This window comes from Struthio camelus, chromosome 17 (assembly GCF_040807025.1).
Source record: "Struthio camelus isolate bStrCam1 chromosome 17, bStrCam1.hap1, whole genome shotgun sequence".
NCBI classification, from domain to species: domain Eukaryota; kingdom Metazoa; phylum Chordata; class Aves; order Struthioniformes; family Struthionidae; genus Struthio; species Struthio camelus.
Genome location: NC_090958.1, coordinates 7,990,607 through 8,014,385, shown reverse-complemented (window position 1 = coordinate 8,014,385; position 23,779 = coordinate 7,990,607). Strand labels below are relative to the sequence as shown.

Genomic DNA, 23,779 nt, shown 5'->3' with positions numbered 1-23,779 from the left:
GGAAAGCCTCCGGCTCAGGCAGCGCCTGTGCCTCGCTGCCACACTTGGATACCTCAGCAGTTTACGTCCCCAGAAAGAGGAAGGTGTGATTATAGCATAATAAGCTTACTCATGCTAGCTCTGCTCTTGCCGGCACATGCACAGCAGTTACTGTGTGATGACACAGTCTTCAGTGCAACAACCAAAGTGCAACTTCTCTCTGCAGCCCGGGTCTCGCTCTAGCCCGTGCTGCTGAGCCTTCGCCACCGCAGCTGCGCACGCTGGCGGGATCAGAGCCACCGCAGCGAGCGGGTTGTGCTGCAGCCCCGGCCTCAGCGTGCGCTCCGTCCCCTCCGCTGCGGGCTCAGCACACGCAGCGGCCGAGCAGAGCTTCCCCACAGCATGCCCCACATCCGTCCGCAGGACAGCAAAGAGGGGCGCTTGGTCCCTCTGCCCCCTTCCTGCTTTGGGCGCTTGGCAGGAGCTGTCACCGTGGCTAAAGGGGGCTGTTGGGGGGCGTTGTGGTTGGGACATTTGTCTAGCAGCAATTTCCCACTCATACATGCAGTACTGCAGAATAGGCGGTGAATACTGCACACGCTGCCTACATACGTGCTGATTCAGCTCCGAATTACAGCTGAGGTACCTTTATTTATTTATTGTCCCCCCCTAGAATATGCTGCCCCTGTTTGATACCATCAAAGCCAAACCGCAATCCAGAGGCAGTATGGCTGGATGAGCAAGAGCCCTGGCTGCTTTCGCTACCGCAGCTGCATTGCTGGAGAAGCCATGGATGCAAAGGGGCCCGTCTGCCAGGAAGCCCAGAGGTAGCAGGAGACTGAAATGAAAATGTATCAGTACCTCTGTCCTGGGGAAGTGCATTCTTCGGGATATAACGCTGCTTCTAGAGAAGCTGCCGTTTCTGGAGTCACAGCCGGTGCTGGCGAGGTACCGCTGTGAGGAAGTTTGCACCGATAGATTCCTGCCTAGCCTTGACTAACGCTGCCCTCAAGCTCTTTGGGGTCTTTTGAGCTCTTTCTGAGGACTGTAGTGATCTTGCTGTCAACAGGTGGGTGGTAGTTCCTTGTCTCCGTCAACTGAGCACTGCAGACGTTGCAGCAGACGCCTCATTCCTGAGAAGGGACTCACTTGTGCAGCTGTGTGATTCCTCCCTTTGGAGAGCACTTCAGGGATCAGGGCAAGAAACAGCTTGAGGAGCGGAGGCAGCAGCAGTGCAGGCAGGGGCTGTGTTACAGAACAGAGCAACAGACATGGCAGCAGTGGAGACAACTATGAACTGGGACAGAGCGAGAGCACAAAGCAGAAAGCGGCTTGTTCATCATACCCGTATTTGGGTTTCGGCAGGAAAAGAACCCTCAATGTTTGGAGAGTCTGGCACGCGTCCTCCTCAAATTCATTTCTGAGGTTCATGTATCTCCTTTAGGAGACAAATCAATCTTGGGATCGCAGTGGCTGCATAGCATTCACTGCATTTTAAAGAACCGTCTCTTCTGGAGCCAAACGCCAAGGAACGCCAGTGCCCAGTTGCAGCAAGCAGCACATAATTCCAGCAACTGCTGAGCTGTGAGATGTGCACGAACGTCTCTCCAGAGAGAGACGGGCTTCTGCTTCATCTGGCAGCACAAAAGAGGACAGGCCAGAATCCTCAAGACATGAAGATTATATTATGTAACATGCATGCTCACTGCTTCCTGAGACAGAGCTCAGTCAAAACTATCTGTGTAACTGAGTCCGAGGCCAAGCCAGAGGGGAGCTGCGTTTCCCTCCCCTAACCAGGGGCACCCTGGAGGTAGCGAGTAGCCTGGGGCTACTGGGGGAGGGTGTATCTGATCCCAGCGTGCAATTACAAATACAGCACTGCCTGCAAGTGTAAAATCCTGTCTGCTCTTAGAAGCATATCAAATAGCATGTATGTGTGCAAAAGCATGAGCGTTTTGGGGGGAAGGGTTCAGCAGATTCTTTTTTTGCCCTCATTTCTGTAGAGACAATTTTTTTAAAAATGGGTCTTGTTCAAACAAACAAGAGTTGCGTTGTCTGCCCTGAACACAAAAGAGCGCATCTCAGTTAAAGAGAGCTGCCCAGATAAGGAGATGTTTGAGAATGAATGAGGAATGCCCACGAGAAAACTCTAAATCTCCAAAAAGCTGCTGACAGCAAGGGACAAAGGATATGCGACGTTTTGTGGCAGTTCTCCTGGCACTACAGTCTCTTAGTCTTTGTTCTCTTTCACTTGCATTTGCAAGAACACCATCTTCTAGGGTAGGTACAATATCATAGGGAACAAACTGCCAAAGTGCACTAAAATCATAGCTGGACTGGCCTGAGAACCAGGATGCTCATCAGGAGCCCATCCCATAACTGAGGATGGACCGTCTAGCCCTAATTTAGGGCCTTACCTAGCCTTTTATTTTCTCTCCAAAAAAGGGTTATTATTCTCTCTCTGGGGTTTATTTCCCAAATAAACCCAAAAAAGGGTTTATTTTCTCTCTGTTAAAGGGTTGCAGAAACATGGCCTGTTTGAATGGTCATAAAGATGCCAAGAATTGGTCTTCTGGCAAATTGTATTTGGCCAGGCATGCGTCTGCCTCCAGAGGAAGCAAACGCACCGACAGCTGGAGATCCTGTCTGCTTGAAGACTCGGTACTGCTCTTCAGGTTTTACTCCACGGGAGAGGAATAATCCTGACAGCATTACAAAGGCATTATTGTTCTGGCCGTAATCCCTGTGCTCAAATCCACCCTGGTTACTCGCATCCTGATTGCAAAGGGAGATTTCCCCTTTGTAACTGTTGGGACGAGACTGGTAGAAGGATTGGAGGCTGCTGTTTTCTACAGTCTAAGAGCTTTGAAGGGAGAAAGGCCACAAAGCGATCTGGTAATAAGCTTGTGGGAACGGGAAAGGCAGATGAACAGCAATGGAACAAAAGTTAACAATCCGCAAGAGGAAAGGAAGAAACACAGAAAAAAGCAGTTGGAGAAACTCGAGATGACTGAGAAAGATAAGGTGAAGAAGAACATGTATAGGGAAAAAGGCAAAGCTCGCTATACATTGTATAATGAAAACACAGGACTCATCAGAAACAGGACCAGGCTGTGCCCACCTGGGGTGGGGGGCAGGAAAAAGAGAGGAGCAGGGAAGGGGGGAAGGTTTCCAGAGGGAAGCAACAAACCTTTTCGCTGTGATGCTGTGTGAGGGCACAGACCTCTGCCTGATTTCAGCTCCGTGTTGTCACCACAGGAGAGGCCAGTCAGAGCAGGAGACCACGCTTCACACTGAGATGATGCCCCAACCCTTCCTTAGCTCATTAAACCAAGTAATGTGAAAGAAGATGCAGGGGAAACTCTGCTGCCCAAAGGGACAGATACGGCTGAGCTCCCTGAGCTGGCCGGTAAGGGCTAACTTCAGCCAGACTCCAGAGAAGAAACCCATCCTTCCCTATTCCAGGTTGGTAAAAAAGCCAACTATTTTTCTAGACTTACTCCTCAGCCTACCTCCTCTTCCCAGTCCCTTTTTGAGTCACATAGTCTTCCAGGTCACATAGCTGCGAATGCAATTATCTAAGTCAGTATAGCTGGCTCAGCTTTGCAATTTTGCGTGCTGGCGGCTGGCAAACGTAACCTCTTTTGTATCAGACATCTCTCTTGAGAAACTACAATTGACTTCACACTCACTTCTGTGTAGAAGGCACCGCTGTGCAAGTGGAGGTAAACCACGGGGCGGACTGGAAGCATATTAAGGTGGAGATCTCTGAGTACTGGTGTTAAAAAAAACACAACCCCCCCCCCCCAAAAAAAAAAAACTCTGAAAATCATTGAAGCAAGACTGACACGGCTGTAACAGTGACAGTGGTGCTTCTCTGTGTCTGACACAGTCTCAAGGCATAAAATGACAATGTAAAGGAATGCTCCATTAGGCGGCTTGTTTTTGGCTTAAACTGAGACCAGCAATTCATATAAGAAGGAAAAAAATTAAATCACTTCATAATTTTCTGCTTTCAGGTGACCTAAGCTCTCTTAGATGGGAGTAAACCTTTTTGTGAGCCCAGGCAGATGTTTTGCAGTCACAGTAAACTAAGTATGTGACAGTGTGATCTCCAGATTTCTGATGTATGACCCGGACCACAGCAGTACGGCCTCTTTCCGAGAGACAGGCAGATTCTTCAGCTGAAGGACGAGGATCCCTCATTGTCAGGTAAAGAGCCTGCATTTTTCTTTCTGATCAGGAACACATTTAATCTTTGCCAGATAGAGAGAAAAAAAATGGATCCTTATCAACTGCCAAAATAATTAGTTTGAGGGAGAGGGAGGGAAAGATGGCAGCATTGAAGGCCAAATACTTGAGGTCTGGGCTGGAAGTAGAGATCTGTTTGGGGGCGAGACCAAAGAAACCGCTATTGCTCATTTATTGCCTAGAAGCCTGATCTCTGGCCAGTCTACTTCTAGCAGAGAAAACCTCTTGTGTTTGTTATAGGAAAGAGTTTCTTTCAAATGGGAAGTGTATTAAAGGTAGGTCACGATGATGACAGATCAGTCCTCATACCGTTTTATTCTGCCGCTCCTGTGGAGCCTCGGAAATCAGGATAAAAGCAGTTGCTACTTTTCATCCTTTGACCTTTCACTACCACCAGCTACAGCATGAGTTACCATCATGAGACAACTCAGTTATACAACATAAACTCAGTTATACAACAAACAGCTCTGACTATGAAATAAATACAGTGAGTTCAAATTCACTCGGGATCGGCTAGACTGAATCACTCATTATCTCCAGGGCAGCTGTTCTCTCTCTGTTTCAAATATTTTATTTAATGAACACTGATAATGGTAACATAACCAGCAAGGTTCTGGTAGAAGATAACTCTATTGAGAGATGTGGTTTGGCACATCTGGCCTGTAACCAGAAAGGAAGATGTATGAGTTGCAAAATATGGCCAGGTTTCAATTAGCAGCCGATAGTCTCTTCCAAATGAAAAATTATAGCCCTAATACTGACACAAGGGAAAAGGGTCATGGACGTGCGGCCAGTGGAGGATAAACATCTTGTTTCGGTAGCAGAGCTGACTCTGTGAACTCCAGCGAGCGCACGCCTGCCACGCTGCTGAGCTGAGCTGCCAGCAAAGGCAGAGGGGCAGCATGCTGCTACGACTGTCACCGGTACAAGAAACTTAACAAAGATACTGAGGATCCATAATCTAAGAGATCTGGGGCCTTTTTTTCAAGAATTTAATATAAGTCCTGATGCCTAGAATAAATAAAAAAGCTTCATAAATAATGAGTAAGCTTGGGCAGTTACACTCTGCCTGATTTACCCCTTCAATTTCAGATAAAGTCATTCATCAATTCTACAAATGAGTGAGTTGCAAAATGCTTTTTATGTTCCATTTCAGAGGGACGCTACGTTTTGGTAGTTGATCTAAAAAACATTGCCATAGTAAAATCGTCAAGTGGTATTGAATAATGTAGATTTTTAGTCATTTCCACCAAATCTTATTAAATATCTTGAGAAGCATTTCCATTACGTCCTTAGTAAAGGTGACACTTCCTAAAGGTTCAGATTAACTCATATAGAATGAGTAGTTTTATCTAAGACATTACACGTGATTTAACTTTTAGATGAAAATACAATGAACAGACCATTTTTCAGATTAGAGAGAAGGGTCCAAAGTCAGTGCAGTGGCCAAAATCAGCTTCCCAGTTTGCAGGGAGGCAGCATACATTGGTGTATAAGCAGGGAGCTGGGTGTCAAAATGGGAGCTAATGACCGCTCTGATTGCCTGGGATTTTGTTTGAATCCCTGAGTGCTTAATTCCAACATCTTCCCTCACCACGAAGAGTACCTACGGGGAGGTGAGTTTTATTGCCCCATGCCTCAGTTTCCTCCTATGTAAAATGGAGATAGTAACATCTGCTTTCCAAAGTCATTCGGAAGTCTTTGGATTTAAGATTATCTGTTCAGATACAAAGTAGAAAGCCTTGTGGGCTTTTAAAAATCTGTTAAGGCAGCAGACATGGAAGCTGGAGAAAACAGGTATCCTTTGTTTCCGGATGTGACTTCTAAATATAAACTGCAGACGATTGCTGGTATATTTATCCTTTTTCAAGGGAGATTTAAGGAGAGGCTCATACTTGCCATTGGAAGCTCAGGTTCACATCTCTCCTTTATCTGCTTATTAATAATGTGTAACTCTATTAAAACTGTTTCTTTCCTGCATCCGATTACCAGGAAGGCTCTATGTTTACTCTCTGGGCTTCATTCTGTCTGAACAATATATGTCTGAGCTGAATCAATCTCCTGAAGAAAACCTCCTTAAGACAAATAAACATGAAGGTTCACACTCTAAACAGGCCAGCTGGTTAGTTTTAAAGATCACTTCTAGTCTTCACTAAAATGTACAAACATCGGCAAAAGCTGGAAGTTGCCTGAAATAACTGAAGCAGTGTAACAGGAAAGAGAATGGTCCTCTGCAAAGAATTAAAATCTAAGAACCACATTTCACAAAGGCTGATTATGGATTAGCAAAAACGCCTCTCCCTTCTCTCTCCGCAGTGCCTTTGTGGGACAGCTACAGCAAGGAAACAATTCATTCCCAGTTTCCAGCTTCTCCCATCTATTTTCCAACTCTCTCAGTCTCCTGGTCCACACTCTGACCCCAGCTCAAAAGACCTAATACCATAATAGGATCTTACCAGCACCGGCACTTTGTGCAATATCTTAACTCTATTTCCTATAGCATCTTTCACTTTCCAGATGATTTAGATCTGCCTAAAAAGGCTCCTTAGAAGATGTGAGACTTTGCTAACTACATCACTTAAATCTGTACATGACAGCAAGTCATACTCTTCCTAATAACACCACATATTTAAAAATATACATTGAATGAGCTTAAGCATTTGAAATACATTGTAATTTTTAATAGTTTTGGGCCATTAGAGGTGCAAGAACTAATGACAGACTAGGCAGATCAGAGAGAGAGCTTTTTCCTGACACTCTAGCTCTGAAGGACTCAAGCGTGGATAAGGATGTTATGTAAGACAGGCTTTTGGATATCACTGAAGTGCTTTACAATTAAGATGGAATATTAATAAAAGACTTGAACTGAAAACCTCCAGCTATTAGAAGGATTAGGACTTTGCACGGGGCTAAGGGAATGCATACAATGTCAAAACCATTTTCTTGGCTGTGATCAAAGGCAGAAAAGGATCTGGCGAAACTAGCACGCTGGAGGGAGGAGAGAAGATCCACAGAATCACTAACAACAACAACAACTACTACTACTACTACTACTACTACTTCTACAGAAATTATGATCTACAGCAACAAAAGACAAGATACTCAGGGTGGCGGCTAGAGCCTCTCTGACAGCAGGTCTCACCGCAAACCAGGGAAAAGCATCCGCTCACTTACACCCCTGCAGCTGTACTGGCTTTCCTGGGAAGAGCGTGTGAGAAGTGAATTTGCACTCAGTGTGTTTGTCATTCGGCTGCAACCTCAGCCTCTACATCTCTGCGCTGGCAGAGAGGAATTAGCCCCAAAGCTCACCGGCTCAGTGCTACGTAAATGAACTTGGTTTTATTAGATTTATTTTCTGCAGATTGATTGGTTTTTCAAAAACATTCTCTTCAAGGAAGTGCCCCAAAGGGTATTTCCTTTAATAGCCGGGGCCATTTCCCTGCCAATCTCATGGGAACAATTACTCTGATGGCCTCCATTCTGATCTGCAGAAATACCATTTTGTAATACACTGTAATCAGGCAAATAGTATTAATTGCATTTTGAATGTAGTTCTTACTTATGAAGTAGCCTCCTTTTGGAAAACTTGGGGACTGACCCCCTCTGCAAACAGACCATGCTCCCACAGCGCCTTTTATTGCAAGAGCCCTGCCCGGAGCGTGTTCCAGCCGCATGTAAAAAGGAAGGCAACTTTATTTTTCTTAATACTTAATTTTGATGCACTTGAAATGCTTAAGAGGTTTCAGTCAATTCAGGCAGTGAAAACTCATTCCGAGAAATTGTGTAAGTTATGGGATGTTGCACTCCATGTAAAAATGAAGTGTGAAAGATGGGGGGTTTTTTAGGTGACTATAACAAGGCAAAGTGAAACTGAAGAAATGCATGTGGCTGGCTGATTCTTGCCTTTTCAAAGATTACTAAGGGATCTCTCCTAGTCTCTCTCTCTTGAGATTTTTGCTGCAACTTCAAATTATGGCCTGGCCTCTTTTTAGGGAATTGGTTTCCCCCCCCCCCCAAATTTTCAAGACTGACTGAAGATCAGAGAGCCAATCTGTGGCAATTATCCAGTCCAGAGTTATGCGTAAGCAGATACAAACACAATGGAAACACAAAATACAGCAAGAGAGAGATCTGAGCAAGAAAGAGATCTGAGACAGAAAGGCATATTAAACTCAAACACAAAATCGTGTAAAATTACATACATACTGTGACAAGCAGGATAGACCAAGAAAATACCCAGCGTATGGGAGAAGATGCAAGAAACGTCACCGATCAGATAGCTTTGCAAAGTTTGCAAGCAGCAGCCGCGTTTGCACAGTACTGACAAGATAATTGCATTGCCTAGCTCAGGTGAACTGTTCATAGCAGGAAAGCTCAGTGTTACAGTGACAAATGAATACGTTATCAGCTTGAAAGGAAACAAAACGTTTAAGTTGGACAACAGCACACGAGTCAGCATGATGCTAGAAACTGTCCTATGTGCAATAAAAAACTAGAGTGTGAAGGGTATTCAGGTAAAATTCAGAGATTACACTGATAAACTTGTCATCCGTAAAGGATTACACAGACTAGACCTCTGAGTAAATAGGAGAGCGAAAAACATCTCAAGGTAGCGACTAAAAGTATTATTTACTATGCCAAAGGCATGGCAAATCCTAGCCTGGAGCAAGTGCTGGCACACATGGGAAGGTTATTAGAACAGGAAAAGTAAAGAAAAGTTTGATAATGATTTTCCAACTGAAAGAACGCAGTCACATCTCCCCCTTTTCTCCGGTGGAAAGGTTTACCGTTCTCAGAATCACCAACTAACTTCAAAAGACAGCAAGTGAAAGAAAAGAAAATGGGAGAATCCTTTCTCAGGGGTATTGGCCCTGCCTTCTGTCATTATAGATAACTTTTAGCCTCCATTATCCCCAATCCAACAATGTGGCAGAAACCAGTATTAAAATATTAATATATATATCCAAATATTAATAAATGTTATCATTAATGTTATTATTACAACACAAGAAATCCAGAACACTAACTGAAAGAAGAGCGTATAAAACCTCACTTTTTTACAAACATTTCCATCTACTTCCTTTCTGTGGTGACAAAACGTAAGGTTAATGGCTCAGTTAACTTTACAGCAAGATCTCCACGTTTTCTGGTAGGAAGACTAGGAGCTCCTTTTTTATTCAAAGCCAGGTCAGTTTCTTATTGAAAATTCTTCTTTTCTTATTGAAAATTCTTATTTGGAAAATGTCACTTAGAAGTCATTCTTTACAATCTGAAGATATTTAAAAAGGCACTTGCCTACATCATTGGTGTAACAATTAGCTGAAGCTTTCAGGCTAGACAGTATCCACGGGTCCGTAAATTAGCTTCCTCCTCTACCAAACGGACTTATGTGATTTTATTAGCAACGTTCCAAAGTTCATTAACATTTCAATTTACTGTCTCTGTCTCAAAAGTTTGGGGGTTATTCTCAAAGATGAGGTAAATATACAATTACAAGCAAGACTACCCTAACTAGATAAAGTAAATAATTCCTGAAACTTTATTAGTGTGTTTACAACTAAAACTTCAAGATAAAATTTGTGTATAATTTTGGCTTTCTAATGCAAGCTAATAGTCTCTGATGCAACAAATTAGAAAACCACACTAATAAAATAGGACTTCTCATCCTTGGACAATGTACTTAACAAAAGAAAAACTGAGAATTAGAATGCCCGTAATGAAAAAGGGTGAAGTTAAAGAATCTGGGAGTTAGCAAAAATATGAAGAGACAGATAAAGTGGAACAAACTAACAGACAAGATCTGTCCCCTGGATCCACCGGCTTTATGAACATGATGCGATACAAGATGGATTTATGTTGCAAATCCATAGTTACAGCGGAGTGTTCACAGGAGGCTGTGGTCATACGAGGGTGTCCTTGAAGACAGACGTACACTGAGGACGAACAGACAATGCATTTCTAACTCCACGAGTAAGATTTTTTCTTTTGCCTGAGCAAGCGTCAGCTTGTTAACAGCTAGAATAAATTGAAACAACTTAGTCTGGACATGGTATCACCCAGTGAGTTTATCACACCCTTAACAACAGTAGTTTTATACATCAAAAGACATCTCCAAGTCCAAGCAACAACACTGTAAATCCTTCAGAGATTAATGATGATTTTTAGCATGCTGATTTTAAGTATTCAAAGCCATGTATCATAGAATTATTGCTTTGTTAATTTTTATTCTGATGACGTTTTGGCTTGGATAGAAGGATGAGGTATTGAGCATTTAAATAGTTTAGCTTCCCAGAGACAGGAACTCTGTGGAAGAAGTGCAGCAGAAACACATGGTGGCCAAGCAGGTGAAATTCTGACTGATTACCGAGTATTACGCAAGCAGAGCCCTTGCACTGCGCTCCCTACAGTGATTTCTGCTGGTAGGAGAGCCTGGAAATGGCAATGAAAAGCAATATTTCTCCATTGGAATAATAGTATCGTGAACCGTACACGTGTTCAAACAAGAGAGTCTGTGGTAAAGACTGCTGATCGCATGGACGAGGCTTCAATCGCCAACCTCGTCTCCTAGCTCCGTGGCGCTGTCTCATTCCCAGCTAGAGCTGAGCTAGATGCAAGTTTTCCCACAGTTCTCCTCCCCACCCCAGCGCTGTTCCTGGAAGCATAGTCCAGTCATATTATTTGTATCCCCTTTTGCAGCAGAAACACTGATCTGCAACATGGCATCAGTTAACCCCAGGAACAACAAATCTTTTATGGGTACCACTGTGATCCAAGAACCAGAAGGACACCATGGGAGGAATCATCAGCAGGAAAGTCCTAAATGAAGAAATGAAGTACATTTCCCTTGGAGAGGAGGTTTATTGGAGTGTAATGAAAACGAGCCCCATCCCTCCTCCTCTGCGCACGCGCACACACACACACACACACACCCTAGAGGCTTTTGTAAAGCCACAGGAACAGAAATAATTTTGTTTGAATCCATCAAGCATTAAAATCCTTTCGCTGAGGGATTGAAGTGAAAAATGAGCCGGAGACAGGAATTAGAAGCTCTCTGCCTGGGCTGTCAAAAGGGATTTTCCCCAGATACAAAACAAGCAATTGGAATTGCAGGGAGGTAAATCCCTTTTAGTGTCTGACATGTACACGTACTCTCGGCTTCCCCTCCTGGCCCTCTCAGTTCTGGGATCATGGAGCCCACCCGGGATGCATCTCCCAGTGAACTCCCTGGCCGAAGAGCACCCATTGCTGAGATCCCGCTCCAGGGGTCTGCCCAAGAGTGTCGTCAGCCTCCGCCAGAGGAGAGGTGGTGAGACGCGCAGGGGAGCCGGCTACACTTCATACGGCACGTGGGAGCTTGCTGCTGCGTAAGGCACCAAAGGGGAGGGAGACAAGGCAGCTGTCGAAAGGATAAACCAACAGCTCTAGGTACCATTTTATCAACTCTGTAAAATTTGTTGAAGAAAGAAACAAGGAGCAAAGTTGACACTTTCAGAAAAAGAAGGTAGCAGCTTGGGACACTTGGGGCTACTGTGCAGTGGCCAGCTCCGATCCTGATTATTAGCTCAAGCGCACAAGGCACATCTCACATTTACTAATCTTCACAGCCTTATAACTGGGCTTTGAGAAAGAAATGATCCTCACAAAACTGTTTGGTTTCACGCAAAATAAGACTATCTCTTTAGTAAACTGCCAAAACCAAAGACAAGTGAATTATTCATACTATAGCATCTGTATGAAGACAATAAACACAATACACCATAAAAAAAAGGCCAGTGATAGTGTGTAGCGTGTAGTGATGCAGGATAGTCAGAAGAGAGAACACCAAAGAAACCTGTGGGTCTGCTAACTGGCCTTAAGGAGGAGCTGAGACTTTATATTCATCAAACTGTGCACTGGTCATATACTGCGAAATGCCAATGGTCTGCTTAGCGGCAGCAGGGGTAGGAAAAAAGAGGTAGAGAGAGGAAAATGAGAAGATTAAGAGCCAAATATGAAGCATTTAACCTATGGGAAGGAGCCCACAGAAAGACCAAGGGACAGAGCCAAGAGCCCTCTGATTGATTGCTATATTGGTTTTAGCACATGGCGGAGGAAGAACAAGGTAAGCGTTCACGATGCAGGATCCCTGATGCCATGTGGCTTCGAATTCAAAAGCCATTTAAGAGAACAGACAGCCTGAATAAGTTTAGTTTAACATAAAATTCAATAATTCTGATATATGCTAATGTGTTTCAAGATAAGGGCCACAGTTACTTAGATACAAAGAGGTATGTGTTCATAGTAAATATTTTCTTCTACTCATGCTGTCCTCTCCTGTTGTGTAATATGATTTCCTGTTGTTCTGTGACTCTCTCTGGTAATAATACTACCACTTAGGTGGTGTTTCATAGCTGTAGATCACACAGTGCTTAACCCAGGGGGTATCATTATCTCTATTTTACATATGGAGTCACTGGAGCACCTAAAGATGAAATGAGTCCATGACAAGATCAGAAAAACAACTACAGATCTATAAATTACAGTGCTAGCTCCTATACAAGAGAAACCTCAGGCGGTTTAGGTGGGATTTGCTGGCAGCATGACTGTTTGAAAACACCCATGAAAAGAGCTTGTCTTAATGACAAGCCAGGGAGGGGCAAATATGGACAGGGAAAAAGAAAAGGCAAGATGATAATGCCATGGACATGGGTCAGAAAGAATCTGCAACAGTTAGTTTAGTAGCTAGAGTAGAAAGAGTCTGTACTTTGTTCACACTGATGACATTGACAGTCGTCTCTCTGCTCTTTGAGGAACTGAAGAGTTATCTCTTCGGCATCTTAGGCTGGGACCAGAGCACCCAGACAGCTGAGTGAGCAAAGGGCTTGGGAAAGGGGCTGGCTCTAGGGACAATAGGGGGTGTGGCAGGGTAATTTGCACCTGAAAAACTTTATGTGCCATCCCCATCCCTGTCCCCCTCCTGCTGAAGATGCTGCTGCACTGAACCTGAAAGGTCTGGTTATAAATAGCTTCTCCCTGCAGCTCCTCAATGAGCCACTGAGGCGGAATGAGTCATCTCTGCCAGCTCCGTGGCCCCCCCAAACCAACTGCGTCAGGTTGGGAGCGTGGCTGCCAAAAGCCGTGGTACACACTGTTCTCTCCAAAGGGCAGTGGCCTTGGGGGACAGGGACACTAACAAACTAGCTCTACTCATTACTCATAAGCACCCAAAAGCCACATCGCTTCGTGAATAACGTAAAATCCATCAAGAGCGTTTAGAAACAGACACCGGCACGTCAGCCCCCTCTGTCCATCCCATTATCCATGCCTCGCTGGTTGTCAGCTGGAGCTTCTAACCCATTAGTGGTTCCTTATGGACATGACCAAACACCTTTGAAAGTGACTCTCATTCTCCTTACAAAGAACCTCTCTTCTCCAGGATTTGGCAACATATAGCCAGTGAATGGACACAGCAACAACTAGATGACCTGAGATACTCTTACCTCACTACTAGGCACACCTCTGTATTTCCTATGAGGAAAGCGGACAGGAATTACAATAGGAAAAGCCAGATTTAGATTTGCTTATTCCACTGGAAGGAAAATCCATCCAGGACCTGTGTCTTCTTCTAGTCAGGACACCATGGAGCCAGCAGGCAGCAATAGCTCTTTTCTAGCTCTGTTGCAGGAGAGAACAGCGCTCCCCGATGTGATTTCCTGAGCTTCCATACAGCGTGAAGTGTCTGAAGAAAAGGGATTCTAGTAATTGTTTGCTTTGTTCATGTGGGCTTTACTCAAAGGCAGATGGAGCTCTACTGAAGCAGGTCCTTTCTCAAGCCTCAGACAGTAAGGATGGATGTTTCATGAACTTTAGGATAAACACCTATGTAAGCTAGTAAAGCACAAGTCCTAGCTAAGATAAATAAATACCTGTAATACAGGCAATTCCTTGTGATTAGCAGAGGTTTGAGGGGTTGGGGGTGAGTGCTTATGGTGGGGGAAAAGAATTTAAAGAAATACTGTGTTAAAAGGAAGGAAAAGAACATCAGGTAGGGAAGAGGATAAAAAGCACAAGCAGGATCTGGAAGCCAGTATTACTTTATAACAAAGCTAGATTTGGAGATGGGAAAGGGGGAAATCTTATGGTGCTACACTTCTTTGAAATGGAGAGTTTACCATAATGTGATCAAAGTGATTCTGGTATGTTTTCTGTAAACACAGTTTGATCGCTGTGACAGGTGGCTCAATCAAGTATTGTGTGAGAAAGCAAGCTCTAGACAACAGTGAGTGAGGACAACCGGATAGGCAAACAAAAATATCTTACAGTTCAGCTGAAGCCAAACCTTTGCAAGTATTATCTTGAAAAAGAAAAATTATGCATAGCTATTATTAGAAGTAAAAACTGGTAAGGAGGATGAGGACCCACACAAACAGGAGAAACAGAGAACAGAGCTATGTACTCGACTCCCTCAGTTTCTCAGTGCTCAGTAGCACTGAAAACAGCAATGTTCCCCAGCAACATGGGCAACTATCATTCTGCAAGTGATCCCTGGTGCTGCACTATGTGACGGCAAAGAGAATGTCATGTGCTTATGGGTCATACTGTGATGCAAAACGATGACAAAGGCTGGCAGGTTTTTGCTACCCGCAGAGGTGAGAGAGCGTTGTTTTGATAGAGGCAGCAGGATGATGCAGTTTTACATTAGCTGCCCTTCCATTTTCCCTCCAGTTTTTAATTCATCATCAGATCAACAAAGCATCTTCTGTTAAATGTTAATGACTTTGTTCTGATAGAGTTTTACACTCACAGACTTCAGAATTTTACAAGTTCATCACGTGCAACCTCATCATTTAGACTGTTTTACATTCATGTTGTCTGGGAATATTTTATCTTCAGAAAGAGATTTTTTTTTTCTCTAAACAGAAGAGACTTATTCCAGATAAGAACCAGAACCTTGAAAATCCCCTGCCCTCCTTTCTACCTTTCTTCTCAGCACCTAGAAAGTTATTTATTAGCACCTGGCACCTAGAAGGGACAACTCTCCTTTCTGCTAGCACTTACGACCTCTCCTCCCAGCCCACTTTTCTCATTATTACTTCTTCTCTGTCTTCTAACAAGGATACAAAGAAGTCTCCATTTTCTCTTGCCCTGCTCCCATTTCAGTGAAAAAAACTGAAGATCCTTGCTTCTCACTATGCAGAAGGCAAAGGCTCACCACCCCTTCTCTCATTTCCAAATCTCGCACTTAGAAAAAATCTAGCCCCATTGCTATTGGCTGCTATATTCCTTAGCCTTTCTGGGGAATCCAAACTTTACAAAGGTTGTACGACTGCAGACTAATTGTGTCTCAAGGGTGTATCTGGGCTGTTCCTCAGTGCTGACCCCAGCTCCGGTGTTGTATGATGGCTAAGAAAGTAAACTGTAAAGGTCAGTCCCTCACCATGGATCTCAAACGCTGATCTTCCTTTAATGATGGGAGAAGGGCAGAATAGGTGAACTTCTGGCATTCGATGAATTTCTTGATAGTCTAGGATTTTTTTATTGACTAATTAAGTAAACTGTATTTAAAATCTTTAAAATATTTATTCTCCTGCTCTATTTATCAATTGAGAAACTTAAAACTTTGGTCCTTTGTTGCGTTTGGATCCCAGTGCAGTTTACTTTAGCCATAGCTGTAGTCCTGTTGCTGCTCAAACTCAGATATACTAGCCAAGATGCAGGACATGCATAGAGAGATATCTCAATATATAAAAAAGCAAATTCTTCACTAATTTGCAACTGTACAATTCCACTTCCGGAGATATGGCCACTGTACCTTGAGGGAGCACGTGGCCTAACACAGGAAGGAAATGCCAACAGCAGAGGCTCTATTCTGACTACTCCTCAACAGAGGGGAGGGTGGTTCCTATACCTGGGAAGTACACTGTATTTTCTATTAATAAGCCAATATCTCAATAAGGTATATGGGAGGCAAGAGGTGAGGGCTGAGGTTGTGGCGAGAGCAGGGGAAATTCTGAAGAAATACAATCTCTCGCTTTGAATATTTGTAAAGGCCAATACATCCCAAAATGGACTTTCAGGCCATGGAAAACCCAATGTAATTGCACTAAGAGGTGTCTTAATTGTCCCAAAGCTGTAAGGTTCTTGCATCCTCTTGTTATTGCACACACGACCTTGGAAATTAAATATACTGAAAACAATGCAAATAAAAGCTACTGCCAGGAAAGGATGAGAACTGTGACAGAGCAGCTACAGTTACTTAGTTGCTGCCGTTTGGAAAGGCCCGCCTTGTTGCATCTTCAGAAAAGAAATGAAAGAAAATATCTCTGCAAGTAGTTTTTCCCTGTTGAACTGGTGTTTGTGGGATCTTATCTATATCCCTTCTCACCTGAGACTAGGTACCTCTCCAGCATCCAGGTCTGTTTCATCTTGATCGAGGTCATTCCTTGGCTACTCCGGGCATGGGGAATTCTGGCTCCTAAACAAGGAAAGGGGAGGAAGCAATTAGCCCAAATGCGTTCATGGCATCAACTAAAACTACAGGTGGAAACTCTGTTTTTTAGACCAGATGTACAAGGTATTATACTCATTCCCTAGAAAAGCAGTCCTTTTTAAAGCCATAGAGGCTGCCTGCCAAGCTTTCTAGGACTTTATACAGACTTTAAATACCCCAAGTGTGGAAGGTTTCAGTAGGGGCTGCACTTATCGCTCAGGTTTTCCCAGGTCATCCCATGAAGAACGCAGTACACCAATTTACAGAGATAGATAATCAGATCTTTTCCATAAGCTCCATCCACTCGCACTAGAAACAAACTCATGCTAGTCAAGTTCCAAAACGGGCACAGCACTTGAAAAATGATGGAGGAAATATTTTAACTGCAAACTTCAAGGAGTAGAGGAAACAGCTCAGAAAGAGCCAAATCCACCCAAAGTGCACTAAAACACACAAAAGTATAGAAACAGAGCATGCTGGGCTCAGGTAAGGAATAATGCAGGACTTGCACAGTTCAACTCGCTTTCTCCTTTCTTTCCTGCATCCTTCCTCCACCATATTCTTTCTCCTTTCTGATCCACTGGATCCACTTCCCTTTCCCTTCTGCCTATTCTACTGCATTAAGCAGAGATGCAGTGATTATGCAATGGCATTTTTAAAAAATTAGTGTGGTTAGATTGTGTTTATGAATAGATGAAAAATTCCCCTGAAGGAACTAAGAAGTCAAGCACAGGCAGTCAGCTGCTGATGCCTGGTGCCACTTGCAGTCCCTTGGCCATGCTGTACAGGAACATCCTATGCTGTCATCCTACCTAATTACAGCAATGATTTAGGATAAACACAGTGGGGCAAGCAGTTGCATCGGCTGTTATTGTTGCTTAGCAGAAAAAATTTATTCCGTTTAGACTGTCCAGACATTTCAGTTCGTCTTAGAACTAGGGCCCAGTTTAAAAAGTGTGTAAGAAACTGATTATTCCACTGTAGATGGGAATATGGAGGAGGTCACCATCTGCGTAGGAGACGTATCCTCCTGTTGCAAACCTACAGCAGTCAGTCACTATCATCTGCTCTGTGGGATAAAAATCTCTCAGATGCTATGCACTCAAACATCAGAATTGCCCATCTTATTTGCAGGCTTACTGCTGTTCAGCAGGATCAGCCATTAAGTCTAAGGTGATTTCTTGTTCAGCCAATTGCACTTTTCTTATTCCCCCCCCACCACCACCTTTTTTGAACCTCTGCCTCCTCCCCTTCCCCAGTGTTAGAGGAAAAACAAAATCTGCAGAGACAACGGCACAGTCAGGAGAATTCCAAGGGAACTGATTTTTGCTCCAGACTTCAGGAGTTTGATTGCTCTGCAGGACTTTTAGCAGATCCTCTCCAATACTATGTTTGTACCTGTCTTTCACTGATGGTGTTGTACAACATCAAAAAGATGTTGTAGACACACATCTGAATCTAGTGCAAACGTGCTGGAACAAAACGTCGCTCTGTCCCAAGAGAGAGGAAAAGGAGTGGGGAAAGAAGTGCAAGGAGACTACTGGAGAGGAGCCCAGGGAGAAGAAGAAAGGCCAAGCAATAGCTGAAAGGGTAAATCCCTTTCTTTTTGCTTTGCATATCTTCTATTTGTTTCTTTCTCACATTCAAGCTTGGGGGTGGCGGAGAGCTTACCCCTTGGTAGTGGAATAAAGTGGTCTGCAGTACTGTATGCATCTGTAGCTTTAAATTTAAATTGAGTCTAAAACTGAATTTCCAATTTCTAAAGCTCTGGAAGGGAATGGGCAGGAGGTAAGCGCATCCCTGAGGAAGCAAGGCTTCTCTGGCAAAGCTGCTGCAGCAGCAAAGCTATTAATAAATGTTTGCAATCTTTTAATCGTTCTGCTAAATTGCCATCATGTTCTTGCAAACCCCATAGTGTGTCAGTGCAGCTGCCTCCCCCCGCCTGCCTGCCCGTGTTCGCGCATGTGAGTGAGGGGGAACATCAGGAACATGCTCATATCCGAGGGCTGCTGCAGAGTTAGAGGGAAAATGATTTTGACAAGTGACTTTTTAAATCTTCCATATTCAGAAGTAAGCAGCCCTATTAGTTACATCTATTAACCTTACTTTCACTTGGTTTTCCTTCACCAGCAAACCCTGCCTGCTCAAACCCAGATACTAAGCCTCCTCCATGAAAATATCATAGCCGATCCGTTACGGCTTGAGACGTTACTCGAGAGGCCAAGTCTCCTGCCATATGATAGCACCGTAGTTGCAATCAGATGGAGCACTCAAGCTCACAGTTGTTCTGGCTTGAACAAAGATATTCTCAGCAATGGAACATTTTTGTCTGCTTTATCCAACCCAGGACTGAGCTGATAATCATCAGGATGCAACACAAGCATATATTGCTTTTCAGGCTTTTTCTGCAGGGCCAGTTAACCAGAATACAAGTGGACAAGAAAGCGGTGATCCTATTTATGGCAAGATACCATTCCAGGATGAAAAGGATTAATACTTTTATATAAATTGTCTATTTTCCGCTCCATGTGTCTATAGTATATCCATTAGTGTCCAAACTAGGGTATAACAATCAAAGCAATCTTCTAACGTCATGGTGGAGATCAGTTTAATCCTTTTTCCGTTCCCTCCTCCGGCTCAAACTCTCATCTTTGTCCTAATTATAATAGCATTTGAAATTATCATGGTTTAAAAAAAGATGCCAGCTTATATAATATTCTTATTGCTTATTAATGATTTCAGAAGGGAGAGCTAGTTGCCTTGCATTGTGGGAATTATGCAAACTAAGGCTGAGCCATACCTTGCTGGGCTCCACCAATTTCTTATTTGGAAGCCTGATGCATGAGGATTACCATGTAATAACAGATTTAAAGGCTTTTAGTGAATGACAGGCCTGCCTCACATACTTGAACAAGAAGACATGACAGGCGTCACATTTCACAGTGATTAGCCTTGGGCACTCTTCGGAGGCAGAAGACTCAAGGCGAAGTGACTTTAACTACCCTGCAAGTGCGATAATCCCCACGACAGCACAGCCTGAAGAGTTTGATTGCTGTTAAGAATAGGAGCTTATGAATAATAATAAAGAAAACATCAGACCGGATATTGGCGACACTGTTACGCAGCCCTGACAGCCAGAAAGACAGTCTGCTTGTATCTGAAGTCCTTAAGTCCATTACTTAATCTAAATTTACTTATCCCTGTCCTCTAAACATCTTCTCCCATATAAAGCTATAATGTGTAGTAAGTAAAGACTTACTAAAGAACTGATTTTGAGATTTATTATACGTCCCATACATGAAATATTTTCTGTGTTTGTCACTATGGTATCTTCCTCTTGGAGGGTAGAGTGTGGAGTAGGAGGGAATGGGAGCAGGAGCTTTGTATCCATGCTATAAGTTCTTGTGATTTTATTGAGAAAGAAGCTTCACTATAGGGCGATATCGTAACAGTTTCAGATACCATTTAAAAGATGAATTAAGTTTCTTGCCCTCATGCTTATGGAGAAATATCTACACCCTGCAAGTACCCAAAATACAAGACAAAATAATAGAGCTTAATAACGTAAGTAAATTAACTAAATAAAACGATTTTAGACTGCTTTCATTAATGTCTACGTAGCAACATATGTAAAAATGTTGAGAGAGCTAAAGTTGAAAGTATGTGTTAGAGGAATCCAATAAACACTCAAAATCATCATCCTATGCTTTTTTGAAGGCCTACATCTTACAAAAAGAACTTCATAACTACTACTTAAATAGCTGTCCTTCTGTTTTCCACAAGCAAAGCTGAGCGAGTTTTGTTTTGGCCAAGCGGTTATGGTGAGGCGTGAGAGAGAAGAGAAGGAATAAGTTGAAAGGATCAATCAATCTCTTGCAGACAAATCATCAAACAGAGAAAATTTCCAGTGTCAGCATATTTAGAAATAAATGGTTATGTCCTGCAGACAGTGCCACATATGAAGTGACGGTGCTGAGTGCACTGTGTCCTCTGTTAGTCCTGCTGTTCCACCAGCAACGGCCCACCCTGCTATTCACCGGAGAACAGTGCCTGTTGCGATATCAACGAAGAGGAGTGAAGCTTTGCAGAAAAACCAGTTCCTGCGACACTACAGGATGAAAACTTTGCCACCTCTATACATCCTACACAGAGAAACAAACTTAACTGGCTCTGGCTTGGTTTCTTGACCCATAAGTGGATACTAATTTTACAGTTTATACAGTCCACAACACCAATTTGTGATGCGTCTCCCATTCTGTCTCTACGTAATCGCCTATTTTGCCTGCTGGAAGAGTGGTGCTTGGCTTGGCACTGAGACACAGGCAGCCCTGGGTGCTGACATACAGCAGGCACATGCTGAAATGTGGGGAAAAGTGAGCTCTCTTAGGAAAGATGGAAAATGAAACCAGATGCCACCAGTACTGAGAAAGAGAAGAAACTAGATCTGATGCTTTAGATGACTTGATGGAAGCTGCTCATGTTCAGAGACAGTAGGACCAAATTCAGCTCTAATTAACTCACTAATGTTACAGCAGGATAAACATGATCTTTTAAGCATCACAAGTATGAAAAAGGGACAGAGAAGGTCACATAGCAACAACCGCTTGAGTTCCAGTATGTGCTCTGCAGGATTTTATCTGGGTGGCCGGAGGGATATGCCCTGGGTCAACCGCCCCCAAATCATCCCACTGCAGAAGATGCCGTCAAGCACTGCAAGAAGGCTGCTACAGGCATCACCAGAAGTTTTAGCACGGGACCCACTGGCAGCAGGCAGAAGTCATCCTGAGTCCCAGCTCAGACTCCCCTGCCCTCAGGGCAGCTGGTGGAATCCACCTAGCAAATGCATCGACTTTGTTTAGTTTGTTTCTATCTTCACAGTGTGCATAGAAAAAGTGACAAATATTTACAGCCTCTTTGATGCAGGTGCCAACACATCTAAAAAAAAAAATTGAACAAAACAAAACAAAAACCCCAGCAAGCTTCCCAAAATGGGTCAGATGCTTCCAGTGTTTTCTGTCTTCTTCAATCTGTAGCAACAGTTGCTTCTGGAAATCTGTTTGCACTGGACTTCTTTGGTCTTTGTCAGCCCCTAAATTAGCTCAGCAGCAAAAAAAGCAGTTGGCGTTGATTCCTCCCACCCATATCTGCACTCACGCGCTGCACCTTGCTCTGCCCTCGAGGGGCTTTCTTTTACTGTGCTGGGCAGTGGGAGGCAGCAGCTAAAATTTATCAGCGTTTGACCAGAGGGCTGGGGAATGGGGTCAGAAAAGCTCCGCCAGAGAGCTGAGATCCGCACAGCCTGCCTCATCCGTGACTGACACACTCCTTGCATCGAGCTGACACCGGCACAAGCAGAGACCCCGTGCGAGCCCCGGCCTTACCCTGCTGACAGCCCCCAGCAGCCCCATCCGAGACACGTCTTGGCCTGCGTTATATAAGGCTGCTGGGACGCCTGTCCGCTTGCCTCAGCACCACGCTGCCGCGTGCCGGAGGCAGTGGTACGCGCTTTTCCTTGTCCCCCTCATCAGGGAGAGAAGAGGGCTCTGCAGATGACACCTCTGATCCTCTGCAATTCTAGGCTGGCAGAGATGAACATGGAAAAAGGACTGTTCAGTATGTGGCAATGTAAGCAGATGCATCTTGCTGTAGTACAGGACCCGGTCTTAATCTGCATGTGGGAATTTAGGAGGAAAAATAAAAGCAGAGAGGACAGAGAGGAACGACCTGCAAAACAAGCAAAACTAAATACATTGTTTTTGTTTCCAAGTAGCCTCTTTACACTGACTTGTATGTGAGGAGCGTAGCTGAGGGTAGGCTGCACTTTAAGCGCTTTATCTCAATTATTATATTATCTAAGTACGTAACTCCTTAATTTACTTGCAGCACTCCTTGAAGTAAAAAAAAAAAAAAATTATCCTCTGTGGTTAAGAGATCTTAAAGGCCAGACTTTTAGTCATATGAAGGTGCCCAACTCCCACCAAAGTCAAAGGAAGTTATGCATCTAAGTATTCTGAGGACTTGTAATCAACAACAGAAATCTGTGGGGCAGCCACAAATGTCAAGTCTCAGGCTAACCAATCTCATCTAATGCAAAGTGTTCTGCCCTTGTATAAAATCATAATAAGCTTTCTTCATTTTCACTTTAACTCATACATCTCAACATAATCTCCCTCCTTCAGCAGTTATCTCTGCTTTCTGTGCTGACCCACAGGTGATGTGCTGGTTACTAAAGAGATTTCTTGCAAAAGCTTCCTTCCTGGATAAGTAAACTCAGGATTTTATTTTTATGTTTTTCCTTTGGCTTACCTGTGTTTTTTCCACAGGTTTCTGGAAGCTTATTGAAGGAAAATCTTGTGGCTTTATCAATTGCAGACAGCTTTGCAGATTGCACCTTCTTTCACGTAAGTGGCCACTCAGCACCGAACAAAATGTGGAGTCCTATCTCACTAGCACGCTTTGAGACCTGTTATATCTGAAAAGAGTGGTCTAAAGTGCAGGCTGAAAATCTAATAAGACTCTCTGAGGCCATGATTAAGCTTATGGCAGTCTTTGCCATAACGTTATGGAACGTTGTACTCCTCCCTGTAGGTGGCAAGAAGTAAAAATCCCATTAACAGCTATTGGATTCTTTGTGGAGGAGCCATTTTTCAATTATACATAATTAATAATAATTACTCTTTATCTTCAGAGACCATAACAAAGAATAATTAATCCATTTTAATAACACTGTTAAGGAGGTATTAAATATTTATTTATTTTTTAACACAGCATTTTACACAGTAACTTACGTGGTCTATTGTTCAGCATGCATTCCCTAATGTAGAAAGGAAAGGAAGGGAGAATCCTGAACTATCTGAACGAATATTCTAGTTTTTGCTTTAGTTTAATTAACTAGTTTGGAAACAGCTGTTTGCAGCTAGCAGCAGCTTGCAGTAAATGAAGTGTGCTGCCTACAGGTCTCATATACAGAAACAGTTTTACTATATTTGATAGTTAACAGTATTAAAGGGGGTATTTTATGGATTTTTAATATGCATCTATTAATAAAGCATTTGCAATTAGTCCCATTGCAGACACGAT

At 43.4% G+C, this 23,779-nt stretch overlaps 1 protein-coding gene and 1 long non-coding RNA gene across 7 annotated transcripts in view; one reads left to right on the top strand and one right to left on the bottom strand.

Moving 5' to 3' along the window:
• CABP1 (calcium binding protein 1) overlaps positions 1 to 23,779 on the bottom strand; it is a 56,772-nt gene that overhangs the window by 28,802 nt on the left and 4,191 nt on the right. For all 4 annotated transcript variants that reach the window (XM_068911029.1, XM_068911030.1, XM_068911033.1 and 1 more), the window contains exon 2: positions 16,595 to 16,684. The gene's annotated coding sequence lies outside the window, so the exon portion shown is untranslated. The remainder of the gene's footprint in view (positions 1 to 16,594; positions 16,685 to 23,779) is intronic.
• On the top strand, positions 1,233 to 23,057 carry LOC138061371 (uncharacterized). 3 transcript variants are annotated; one of them, XR_011135045.1, is made up of 3 exons: positions 1,233 to 3,444; positions 3,999 to 4,191; positions 23,023 to 23,057. It is a non-coding gene; the product is annotated as an uncharacterized lncRNA (long non-coding RNA). The 3 variants fall into 3 exon arrangements; XR_011135044.1 differs by lacking the exon at positions 23,023 to 23,057 and having other exon boundaries at positions 1,233 to 3,003; positions 3,238 to 3,444; positions 3,999 to 9,071; XR_011135043.1 differs by lacking the exon at positions 23,023 to 23,057 and adding an exon at positions 6,547 to 9,071.